A 12,926-nucleotide genomic window follows, 5' to 3' on the forward strand; every position below is an offset into this window, starting at 1 on the left:
CCTCCGGCGGCCCGGTCACCCTCAGGCAGCCGAGTGAACACAGCCCCGGGAGGCTCTGTCCCGGCCAGGGAGCAGACGGCCAGCCGCAGGGACAGGCCGGTGATGGCCATGGTGACTGGGGTGCCGAGGAGGCCTTGTGGGAGGATGGCCTGGGGTTGACATTTTCATTCAATGAAAGCAAGAAGATGTGAAGCTGGGCAGCAACTGTCACCTCTGTTCCTTTTGCAAAGATTCCACCCGATTCCCAATTGTTGATGCAGATAACACATACCTGCATTCATGAATTGTGGGTAAGGTGGTGGTGTCATGGTTGCTATAGAAATCACAACTTTGAGTTCTGGACTATTGTGTGGATTCAAGTTTCAGATTCAACCTGGCAGTTCTGCATTTCTTTGGCTTAATTTTCTTGTTTTGTTTCAAAGCAGTGAAAAAAATGAAACAAATAAAAAAAAATTTTGCATTTCAAGAAGTATTTTGCTACCAAATCCATTTGCATCTATTAGTAGCATTGGTCTTCTTCTTCCCTCTCCTCTTTCTCTTCCTTCTCCTCCTGCTCCTCTTCCTCCTCCCAAAAGGCAGATTACAATTCTCCAGCTCCCCCACGCAGCCTCACCCTGGGACTGAGCCCCAGCTTGAGAAATTTCAGCACAGAAGAAGCTCCATTTGGAAAGCTGGAAGGCCCGATGGGGGATTCTGTGGGAACCGGGAGCATGAATTCCCTCCGTGGGATACCAAGAGGGCAGGGTGCAGAGCCACTACCCTGGTCCCAAAAACAGAGCCTGTGTCTCCAGGCAGTGGGGGCCGCCCTGGGAAGACAGGACAGGACAGGGAGCAGCTCTGGGGAGGAAGGGGTGTGGACCCCAAGGGATCTCACTGTGAGCCCGTGGAGGGAGGGGGTGGACTGGTGGGGAGGCAGCGGGCGTTTCCGTCCGTGGATCCACCAAGCCCCGGGGTCGCCAGGCAGCACTTGCCAGTTGTAGCCAGAGCCCATAGAACCAGCCACAGAGTGTGGGGGGCTCCCAGCCACTGAAACCCCAAAGACAACCCTCATAGGAAGGGGGTGCTCTCCACTCAGCACTTGCTATGTGCCGACCACTGCCCACAAACAGTCCTCATCCCAACATTGATCCACAAAAGAAAATTCAGCCCCAGGGGCTTCCTAGAGCCACCACCCCTCTCATAGATTGGAAAGGGGACTGGGCTGAGCTGGCTGAGCTGAACTGTGGTGGGTGGATGGAGGCAGGGACCAGGTCCAGTCTGGGGCTTATGCATGGGCACACACACACTCTCTCTCTCCCCTCTCTCTCTTTCTTTCTCTCTCTCTCTCTCTCTCCCTCCCTCACGGGCCCCATGGGGGAGGACTGGGCAGGCCCACAGCTACCTGGGACTCGGCCTGTTGTGTGAGGAGAATTAGGAACAGAGCCATGGCCAGTACTGGCCTCAGGCCAGGGAATGGACATTCCCAGTAGATATTCCGAGGGGCTGGGCCCGAAGGTTGCTGTTCCTCATCTATGCTCCTGCTTCCCTGTTCGGCCTGGGTCCGGGCCAGACCCGGGCTCCAGAACAAGACCACTTTGACTAGTCTTTTCCCAGGTGAAAAAAGCATCCACGATCTTTGAGGTAAACAAATACTTTTCCTGCCCTCTGTCCACTCCCGTTCGTCCCTTCTCCTCAGCTCCCCACAGTACCCATTGGCTTCACACAAGGTGCAAAAATTTCCATTGGCTACAGGGGCTTTGGGGAAAATTGTGAAGTCTGAAACATGGTGGTGGAGGGGGTGGGCAGAGCTCAGAGCTGGCTTAGGGAGGATGGGCCATCTCAAATTTAACACCAATCCTGCCGCTGGACCAGGCTTCCTGGTGGTGCACGCACCCGGGCACGCACATCTACACTCACGCACATGAATGCACATACTCGTGCACACAAGCACAAACACTTGCTCATACTGTGTACATTCCCACACATGTGCATACACAATCCTGGGAAGATGGAGTTCCTGGGTTTTCAGCTGCTGAACATGCAGCCACGTTTATCTTTTCTGATCTGAAGCCACGGGGCCATGACAAATTGGGTCGGGAGTTTCTGAGCTGGCTCTTACTGCCCAACTCCCTCCCCTCCTCTCTCCTCCTGACCAGCAGACACCCAGGAGGAGGAGACCCCTGGGTCTATGATTTCTGGCAGGTTGTGAAAAGGGAGGGCTTCTCTGGAGCGAAAGATTCCACAGGCCTGCCCAGGATGGGGAAACCTGCACCACGAAGCTTCCAGCAATTCCCCCACAACCCCATCAGTGCCAGCCCCGCCCCCACCACTGTGGACCCCCTGAGGGATCAAGACGCCTTGGAAGGGTTCCTCTCTGAACCCCAAGAGAGCAGCCCCCATCCTGGCCTTAACCCCGACCCAGAAAACCCCCATAACAGAATTAACTAAAATCCAGCCAGGGCAGTCCCATCCACCCAGCACTGTTCCCAGGCCAGCCCCATCCACCACCACCTGCACACTGTTTCCCTGCTGGCCCCCTCCTCCCCTGGGCCAGTCCAGAGGCCCCAGGCACCCCAGCCAGGTGGTTGGGGGAGAGAAAAATGGGCAGGGGATGGGGGACCGATGAGGTCTGGGAAAGCAGTCCCGAGGGACCGTGGGTTTAAAAGCAGATCCCCAAATCTAGAATGGAGTTTCTTACTGGCAGGTGATAAAACAGAATCCGGAAAGAATTGAAGCTTTGTGTCCTCCGGCATCGGCCACAAACCAGAAGAGAGAGAGAGACACACACACACACACACACACACACACACACACACACACCCCCGCCCCAGTGGGTGAGCGGGGTGTGTGTGTGTGTGTGTGTGTGTGTGTGTGTGGTGGGGGAGAGAGGAAATTACAGAAAAGAAAACAAACAGAACTCTACCAAGCCATTCTCTTAGAGAGAGTCCAGACAGAGAGTGCCATGCTCGGTTCTGCCCCGGCCCCGGGACCAGAGAAAGAGTCCATCAGAGTGAGTGCCTCCTGCTCAGAGGGCTTTTCTTTCCCTGTTCCCCAGCTTTCTCCCTCTAACTCTGTGCTTTCCTTCCTCCGCCGAAACCGTTATTGGTCCGGGAAGAATCTGGAAGGGTTGCTCTCACCACTCTGGGCTCTGACTGCTGGCGGGAACCGGCTCGCCCCCAGCTCACCTCTGCCCCGGAATTTGAGAGCCGCTGCTCCCCTCGCCACGACGGGCTGACCTTCTCTCGCCAAGCTGAATGACCACCCAGAAAATGCCCTACGGGCCTCGGGGGCCTCGAGAGCCAGGAGAAAATGGTGTCTCCCTGGGAAACCACAGGACCACAGTTGGCATTTGCCCCAAGTTCCCGCACCTTAACCTCTCCAGCGGACTGAACAGACAAGCCCCTTCCCTGCCTCTGCCCGCAGTTGGGGGTTGGGAAGGTCCGGGGGCGAGCGGCACCACAAACCCGGCCTCAAACAGAGTCAGTCACACCAACAGACAGTTAGACACACTCTTAATCCCTTCTCCACGCAGAGTCACACAGAGTCACCAAATACACAGCACCAAGCACACAGTCACACACAGTCACCCACACACGCCGCAAACAGTCACAGGCTGTCACACTCAGTCACCTCAAGTCACCCACACGCACAAAAAATGAGTACACACTGAGGTGTATGAATACACGCACACACACATACACAGAGAGCCACAGGTTGCCCTCAAAGACCTGGGTTGCTAAGTTCCCTCTCTGTAAGGCACTCACCCTCTCCCAACCTAGTGACCCCAAGGACATCCACCGCACACTGCTGTCAGAAACCTTAAACCTTGGGAGGTGGGGATCGATCGATATGTGTGCCTTCACACACACACACACGGCGTGCGCACACACACAGGCACGCAGGCAGGATATACACATACATACGGCTATTCCAGGCCGGCACCCGCAGAGAACTGAGCGCAGTTTCGCTGAACGGGAAGGGAGCAGGATCCAGGAAACAAGCGTCGGGGCTCCGGGCTTCCGGGCTCTGCCCAAGTTCTGCTCACTCACCGGCCGCACAGCCCGGCGGTGCCTCGGGAATTTGAAGGGACTTCCCGTTGGAGCCCCGGTCGCTGACATCTCTTGTCACGGCTTAAGGACGGCCTGATAAAAGCACGTCGAAACCCCAGGGGGATGGGAGGCTGGAGGCTGGGGGTTCTCCTCCGTGGGCTGGCTGCAGGGTCGTGGACACTGAGGGCTGCCGGGGGCACCTCTCCCCAGGTTCAGACCCCCACCCTTCAGGATGGGACCGATTCTGCTTCCAGCCCCATCTGCATCGAGTCGGGACATCTGGGAGCCAGTCTGGGAGAGCCTGGGTGGATGCGGCCTGGGTGGACGCAGCCTGGGTGGATGCCGTCCTGAGCGGACTGGGTGGATGCCGGCGGGGAGTGCGTGGACATCAAGAGGACAGCAGCACAAATGTACGAGGGGAGAGGCCTGGGTTCGGGTCACTCGGAACTGAGGGTCGCAGCCTTCTTCAGGGACCCTTCCGTCAAGACGGTTAGACAAGCCAAAATGAAAGCCAAATCCTCCTTCCCTCTTTCCTTCTCCCTGCTTCTCCCCAGACCCCTTCCCTAAAGAGAGGGTACGCGGAGGGTCCTGGGAGGCTGTCCCCCCAGCAGAGGGGCCTGGGCTGTTCTCCTGGGGGTTCCCGGGGTCCAGATGGGTTTAGAGGAGGGCTTCCTTTTCCTCCATCCCCCGGACACACCAGAGGCAGGGGGCTAATGGGGGCTCCCTAGGGAGATCCCAGGCCCCTCTACCCTGCTGCTCCATTTTGCGGAGGGGGAGGCACCATGCCCCGTACAACTTTTACCGGGGGAAGAAATATCGCGGCAAAGTCAACATGGGGCGGCTGGAAACGGTAGAAAAGAACAACGCGGCCAACTCACCCTGTCCCCTTCCCTGGATGTATTTCCCGTAAACATACATGTCAACAGCTACAGATCCATCTTGGGGGAGGCGGCGGCAGGGGAGACGGCATTTCTTTGGGGGTTCTTTGAGCCCCCGCAGAACCGGGGCCTGAATTTGGACTCTTTCTCTAAAGTGGCTGGTCGGGGGGGCACGGTGGAAACTAAATAAAAATAGGAAAACACAAACCCGACACGAGGCCGCTGTCTCCCCCCTTCCCTTTGTAAAGAACTCTTTGTTCTCCAGTGAAAATGCTGAAAATCCTGGGGCTGAGACTCCCTGAACAAGTGCAAAACACTTAGAGGCTTTGAGGCTGGCAGGGAGCCAAGGTCCCTCCCGCTGTCTGGTGAGGAGGAGAGCAAGGGGGGAGACGGGAGAGAGAGAGAGAGAGAGAGAGAGAGAGAGAAAGAAAAACTGGAGCTTCCTTTAATAGACATAGGAAACAGCGGGTTTTTTTTTTTTTTTCAAAACTGGCGGTCAAGCGTTGAGTAACTCCAGAGTCTAAATCCACCTGCTGGAATTGAACTTGGCCAGGCCCTGGGGGCCCCAGGCCGGGAAGGCCAAGGCCGGCCCAACCACCCTCGCTCGCTCCGTCCTCGCCACCCCGATCCTTCCCGCTCCCCTTCCACAGAGGTCCCCCGTGGCCTCCTCCCGCCCCGCAGCACCGGGGACCCCGCTCGCCGCCCCCCGCTCCCCCTCCGCCTCGGCGGCGACGCGGTGACGATGAGTGATAGAGGGGACATGCCATACCTGGTGTGAACGCCAAACAGTCACGAGTTCTCCTTCCCCAAGGCGAAGGACTCTTCCCTTCCCAATTTATTAGCCCCTTCTCCACTGCCTCTCTGAAAAACCTTCTTTGTCACCCTCTCCCAAGTCCCGGTACTTCTTTAAAAAAAAATGGCTTCGGAGCGTTTCTATTCTTGATATTGATTCTCTCTCTCTCTCTCTCCCTCTCTCTCTCTCCCTCTCCCCCCCCACCCCTCCTCCTTTCTCCTGTCTCTGTCTCTTCTGAGTGGTCTATTGATAAGTCCCTGGAGGCACTAGGTCAGCCTGCCCGAAGGAAACCAGACACAATGCACAAATCTCCAAGTAGCATATTCTGCCATCAGCAAGCAGACCACGTTTAGGAGAGAGAAAAAAAACAGAGAGAGAGACAGAAAGAGAGAGAGGGAGAGAGGGAGAGAGAGAGAGAGGGAGAGAGAGGGAGAGAGACGGAGAGAGAGAGAGAGAGATGGAGAGAGAGAGAGTGTGAGAAAAAGACTGATTGGAACAGGAGGGAGGGAGGGAGGGAGGGAGGGAGAGAGAGAGAGCCAGCGAGAGGCAGAAAGACACTGCCAGTCAGGTTAATCAACCCTGCTTTAATTAGCTGTTCGGCTTAGACATAAAACAATTGAATTTGAATGATCTGTCAGCAGGCTCGGCTGAACCAAAGGGGGAAAGCGACGAGTACAAAAAGACTGTTGGTGTGTTCTGATAAGCCGGACCACTGGTGAACCCTCGGAGGGGGGAACTGCCGAAACTTACCACCAAATCAAAAGTGTACAGGGAAACGCACCCCAAGGAGGAGGCCTCAGATGGGAGCGGGAGGGAGTCTTCTCCTACCTCCCATCTTGCCATGGATCTGGGGTAGGGGGGTGGGGGTTAGGGGGAGCAGGAGGCCAGGGGCTGTGGAGCCAAGAGGCTAGGGGCCATGGAGCTGGGGATGGGAGGCCAGAGGACCCGGGCCAAGGACTCAGGGAGCAGGGGGCATAAGGGGCAAGTTAATTGACGACAGTGTGGCAGGAGTCCGTGTGAGGGGGGAATGGGGGTAAATGGTAGGAAAAGGTGGGAAATGGCAGGTGGGCTGTGGGAAATGGCAGGGGGGGACTGTGGGAAATGGAGGGGAGATGATGGGAAATGGCAGGAAATGGTGGGAAATGGTAGAGGGATGGGGGAAATGGCAGGGGCCAATGGAAAATGCTGGAAATGGTGGGGGTCATGGGGAGGGAGAGGTTAGTTTGGGTGGGGTGAGGGGGACCAATCGCTGGGTGGGCTTCTGGAAGAGTCAAGGGGGGATCTCTGTTCCAGGACCAGACCGCTTCTGTGGACAGAGTGTCCCAGGCCGACTAGCTCCAGACCCCCAGTTCACTTTTGAAACCCTGGAGCAGAGCAGGCCATGAGAGAGCGAGAGAGAGAGAGAGAGAGAGAGAGAAGGAGAGGGAGACAGAGAGAAAGACAGAGAGAATCAATTAGGGCCAGAAGTCCAGGGCAGCTCCCCTGCAAGACCAGGGTCTGGAGTAGGGGGAGGAGCAGGGGTTAACTTTTCTGGAATTTTGTAAGTGCTAATGGAAAAGCAGCTGTGGCCTAGTGTAAAGAGCCTGAGCCTGGGAGTCAGAGGAACTGGGTTCTCAGCCCGACTCTGCCATTTACTTGCCTTGTCATTTCTCTGGGCTTCAGTTTCCTCATCTGTAAAATAGGGGACTCAATACCTCTTCTCCCTCCTACTTAGACTGTGAGCCCCAAGGAGGAAAAGGACCGAGTTCGACCCAGTGATTTCATAACCATCACAGCGCTTAATACTGCACTTGGCACCTAGTAAGCGCTTAACAAATGCCACAATTATTATTATTATCTTTACTAATGAGTTCCTGGAGGAGCAAGAAAAGGAATGCTGTCATCCACATGGCAAACATTTCTGTCAGGACTCCCACCGGGTCCACCGCTTTGACTGTGAGCCCCTTGAGGGCCAGGACCAAGTCTAATCCCCCCACCGTGTACTCTCTCCCAGCACTTAGCACAATGCTTTGCACATAGGAAATGCTTAAACGATCCCATTACTGATCCCCACGCTGGGGAGGAAGCAGGGGATCAGCAAGTCTGCCTGGCTCTCAGGAAGACATGCCTCTTTCATTCATTCATTCATTCATTCATTCATTCATTCATTCGACCGTATTTACTGAGCACTTACTGCGTACAGAGACTGTACTGACTTGGAGAGTATGATATAAGAGAAAACAGACACATTCCCTGCCCACAATGATCTTACAGTCTAGAGGGAGAGACAGACATTAATATAAATATAAATAAATTACAAATATGTACATAAGTGTGGTGGGGCTGGGAGGGGGGATGAATAAAGGGAGCGTGTCAGGGTGACACAGACCAGAATCACGTCACCTGGGATGGGGGAAGGCCAGTGGGCTTAGAATGCTCAAGCCCCTCCTCCTTCCCCCGAGGGTGTTCAGTTCATGCCTTCCCACTACTATTAGGACAACTATGACTATCATGGTTACAGCTGCAGCAGCGAAGTCGGTTATTGGGCACGCATGGAGGAGGGGGCGATGCCGGCTTGTAGTCCAGGCCTCGAGCCCTGCCCAGTCCAGCCCACCAGACAGAAGGAGGAGAAAATGGCCCCTACAGCAGCCACAGCTGGCAGAACCCTTCCATGGGGCGGGCGGTGGCTGAGGTCCCAGAGAGAGAAGCCTCAAGATGCTCAACTGGGAGCAACTGAGAGCCCCGGGTGATCACGGGTGGAAGAACTATGAGGGCTGCAGAAAGTGGCGAGGTGGCCTGGTGGACAGAGTGCAGGGCTGGGAGTAAGGGCCCCTGGTTTCAGGTGCCAGCTCTGCCCCGGACCTGCTATGTGACCTTACACAATCGTTCGATCAATCAATCAATCAACCAACCAACCCATAGTCTTCTCCAAACACTTCCTCTGTGCAGAGCAATGTATACCAAGCCCTTGGGAGGGTCTTAGGCCTTGGTTTCCTAACTCCCTCTTTAGACAGAGAGCCTTGACAGGGACTGTGGCCAATCAGATTCTCCAGTATTGCCCCCAGTGCTTAGTGCAGTCTTACTCTGAGATTCGCAACCTCGATTCCTCGCTCTTCTTTGACTCTTACATCCAGTCTACCACCAAATCCCACTCATTCTTCCTGCCTAATCCCCGCTGGCTCCGCTCCTTCTTCTCCACCCAGACCGCCTCCAACCTGGTCCAAGGTCTGGTCTCCCCTTGACTAGACTCTGGGATCAGCCTCCTTGCCAGTCTCCCTGACTCCAGCCTCTCCCTGCCCCAATCCAGACTACATGCCACTGCCACACCGACAGTCTTCATGAAGCGTCACTTGGTCCGCGCCACTCCACTCCTCAAAACCCTCCGTCAGCTTCCCACGTCAAACAAAAACTCCTCACAATCGGCTTCAAGGATGTCCATCACCCAGCCCCACCTGGCCTATCTAGTCTCTTCTCCCGGCTCCCGGGGGCGCCAATGGAACACACTCACAAACTGGCAGGTGCAACTGGCACTTAAACCCTCCTGCCGGTTCATGGTATCACTTCAGTCGATCAATCAATGGTATTTATTGAATAATTACTATGTGCAGAGCACTGTACTAAGAGCTTGGAAGCGGAAAGCAGAATTAGCAGACATGTGCCCGGCCCATAACGAGCTTAAAGTCTAGAGGGGGAGAGAGACATCAATACGAGTAAATAAGTAATTTATAATATATAATTTAAAGATATGTACCTAAATGCCATGGGATTGGAGGTGGGGAGAATATCAAATGTCCAAAGGTCACAGATCCAAGGGCATAGATGATACAAAAGGGAGAGTGAGATGGGGAAAAGAGGACTTAATCGGGGAAGGCCTCTTGATGGAGATGTATCACTTCCATCCTATGTGGTGTGCTGGAAACCTCTGCCTTCACCAAGAGCATCAAAACGGTCTCCTTGACACCATCATCAGTCAGTCAATCAACCAATGGTACAGTTTGAGCATCTACTGTGTGTGTAGCACTGCTCTGAGCATTGCAGAGAGTTCAATGGGGAAGACAGACTCAAAATGTAAGCTTGCCCTCTAAATGCAAGTTTGCTGTGGGCAGGGAATGTATCTACCAACTCTGTTGCATTGTACTCTCCCAAGAGCTTAGTACCGTTCTCTGCCCACAGTAAGGTCTCTCAATGTATACCATTGAGGATAATGATATGTATGTAAGTTATTATATAAATAATAAGTAAATGCTTATTTGTCCTTTGTATTCAAAGAAGACTCCACTGACAGTGAAGTTCACCTCTGAGTGTACAGGGGGCTGGAAAGGCCAATGCGGGACCCACAGTCCCTACCACATTGGGCAAGCTTACGCGCATGCACGTGCGCATACACACACACACACACACACACACACACACACAGAGGCTGTCCCTTGTTGTGTGTAGTTGCATGGCTTAGTGGAAAGAGCACGGGCTTGGGAGTCAACGGATGCAGGTTCTAATCTGGCTCTGCCACTTGTCTGCTGTCTGACTTTGGGCAATCCACTTAATTTCTCTGTGACTCAGTTACCTCATCTGTAAAATGGGGATTAGGACTGTGAGCTCATGTGGGACAACTTGATTACCTTGTATCTACCCCAGTGCTTAGAACAGTGCTTAGCACATAGTAAGAGCATAACAAATACCTTAATAATAATAATAATGTCTTTAACAACTTGTGCTAATGATTTACAGATAGGAAGCAATGCTTAAATATCAGAGCCTGCCAGTGGTACAGGTGACTGTGAGTGCAAAAACCCTGAGAAGGTAGTGGGGAGGAGGAGGCTAGAACCTGGGGGGACATTAGTCAAGGCCTCCTGGAGGAAGTGTGATCTCAGAAGAGCTGTCCTACCAGAGTTGAAGGGGGAGGGAGTTCCAGGCAGAAAGGAGGGTGTGAGCAAGGGGGTTCATGGTGAGAGAAGTGAGAACTAGGTCCAGTGAGTAGGTTGGTCCTGGAGGAGCAGAATGTACCAGCTGGGGTGTGGTATGAGACGAGTGAGTTTAGGTAGGAAGGGAAGAACTGATTTAGGGCCTCAAAGCTGATGGGTGAGGAGTTCCTGTTTGATGTGGACATGGATGGGCAGCCGCTGGAGGTGTTTGAGGAGTGGGGAGATGGATACAGAAGGATAAGGGCAGGGAACGTGACTGTATATTGTTGTATTGTACTCTCCCAAGCATTTAGTACAGCGCTCTGCACACAGTAAATAAATAAAAATAAATGATGGTATTTATTAAGCGCTTATTATGTGCCAAGCACTGTTCTAAGCGCTGGTATAGATACAAGGTAACCAGGTTGTCCCAGGTAGGGTTCACAGTCTTAATCCTCATTTTACAGATGAAGTAACTGAGGCACAGATAAGTTAAATGACTTGCCCAAAGTCACACAGCTGATCTGTGGCGGAGGCGGGATTAGAACCCACGACCTCCGACTCCCAAGCCCGCGTGCTTTCCACTAAGCCACGCTGCTTCTACAGTAAATACGATTGAATGAATGAATAAATATTTTAGGGAAATGGTATGGGCAGCAGAGTGAAGCATGGACTGGAAAGGGGAGAGGCTAGAGGCAGGGAGGTCAGTGAGGAGGTTGATGTGCCTAGACCAGGGCAGATTCTGAGATGTTCTGACTGGGTGCAGTGGTTACAGACTGGATGTAATAATGTTGGTATTGGTTGAGCGCTTCCTGGGTGCAGAGCACTGTTCTAAGCGCTGGGGTAGACATAGGGGAATCAGGTGGTCCCACGTGGGGCTTACAGTCTTAATCCCCATTTTACAGATGAGGGAACTGAGGCACAGAGAAGTTAAGTGACTTGCCCACAGTCACACAGCCGACAAGAGGCAGAGCTGGGATTCGAACTCATGAGCCCTGACTCCAAAGCCCGTGCTCTTTCCACTGAGCCACGCTTCTTCTCTAATGTCGGGGGAAGGAGGGCAAGGACCATGCAAACTGGCAGGCAAGGAGACCAGGAGGATGGTGGGGTTGACAACTGGGTCACCAAGATTCCCCCAACCAGCTCCTAGTTGTCCCAGAGGAGGCGACTGAGCGGGGGCGGGAATCCCAACTCCCGGTGAGGATTCAGGATCCACTGGAACCTGGATCTGGGTAGAGGGATCGGGGGGAAGAAGCCCGACTAGATAATAACAATAAGCATGGAGGCATTGGTATTGGTTCACCGATTATGGGCCAAGTACTGTACTGAGTGCTGGGGTGGATATCGGACAGACGGTCAGAGAGGGGTGGGGATGGCCCTGCTGTTGCTGGGCCAACCAGTGAGGACAACCACATCTATGCTCTGCCTGACACACGCAACCCATACTAAGCACATACGCACAACCCCACCAACATCCCCAAAAGCATACACATCCACCCATATGAACACCGCAACACTACGTTTATGCATATATAACTCCCCGCCAATACAACGCGCACACCCAAACATACCCATTCCCACCCCACAACACAGCACATTCATGAGCCAGGTTTTCCAGGGAAAAGGATGGCTTTGTAAGCTTGGAATCTCATCCAATCTCCCTGGAAGTCTAGCACCTGGCCAGAAAAGCCCAGGACAAACTTTCTCTGGGCACCTGTCTCCCTACGTTTCTGACACCTGATGACGTCTCTGGCTGCCGGGTGGATCACGGCCGACAGCCAGGGTTTAATGTGTCCCTGGCACCACTGTCCCTATGGTGGGTGGGAGCATGAGGAAGGAGGTGGAAGAAGTGGTGGGGAGAGAGAGCTAATGAGTGGGAGAGGAGGAATGCGAGAAGGGAGATAGGAGGAAAGAGCAAGTGCGGGCAGAGCTGGGATACATATACTCTTCTCTCTACTGATCTTTCCTGAGCAGGGTCACCTTCTGCTGGGCCACTTCAATCAATCAACCACTCAATGGTGATTTTTGAATGCTTACTGTGTACAAAGCACTGTACTAAGCACTTGGGAAAGTGCAATGTAACAGAGTTGGTAGACATGTTCCCTGACCACAGCTAGCTTACAGTCAGGGGCAGACAGACGTTTATATAAACAAATAATTTTCGGATGTGGGGCTAAGGGAAGGGTGAAGAAAGGGAGCAAATCCAAGTGCTTGGGAGAGTACAGTGTAACAGAGTTAGTAGACACATTCCCTGCCCAAAGCGAGCTTACAAGTCTGAGCCCTGAGGTCGATCCAGAGGCGCTCAGAAAGAAGCCTCCCAATCCCACCACTCCAGCATGGTGACAAG

The 12,926-nt window shown here is 53.7% G+C and overlaps 1 protein-coding gene across 1 annotated transcript in view; it reads right to left on the bottom strand.

Annotated features, from left to right (window-relative positions):
- LOC120638674 overlaps positions 1–12,926 on the bottom strand; it is a 186,319-nt gene that overhangs the window by 24,548 nt on the left and 148,845 nt on the right. The window lies entirely within an intron of this gene.

Source organism: Ornithorhynchus anatinus, chromosome 11 (genome assembly GCF_004115215.2).
Source record: "Ornithorhynchus anatinus isolate Pmale09 chromosome 11, mOrnAna1.pri.v4, whole genome shotgun sequence".
In the NCBI taxonomy this organism is placed as follows: Eukaryota; Metazoa; Chordata; class Mammalia; order Monotremata; family Ornithorhynchidae; genus Ornithorhynchus; species Ornithorhynchus anatinus.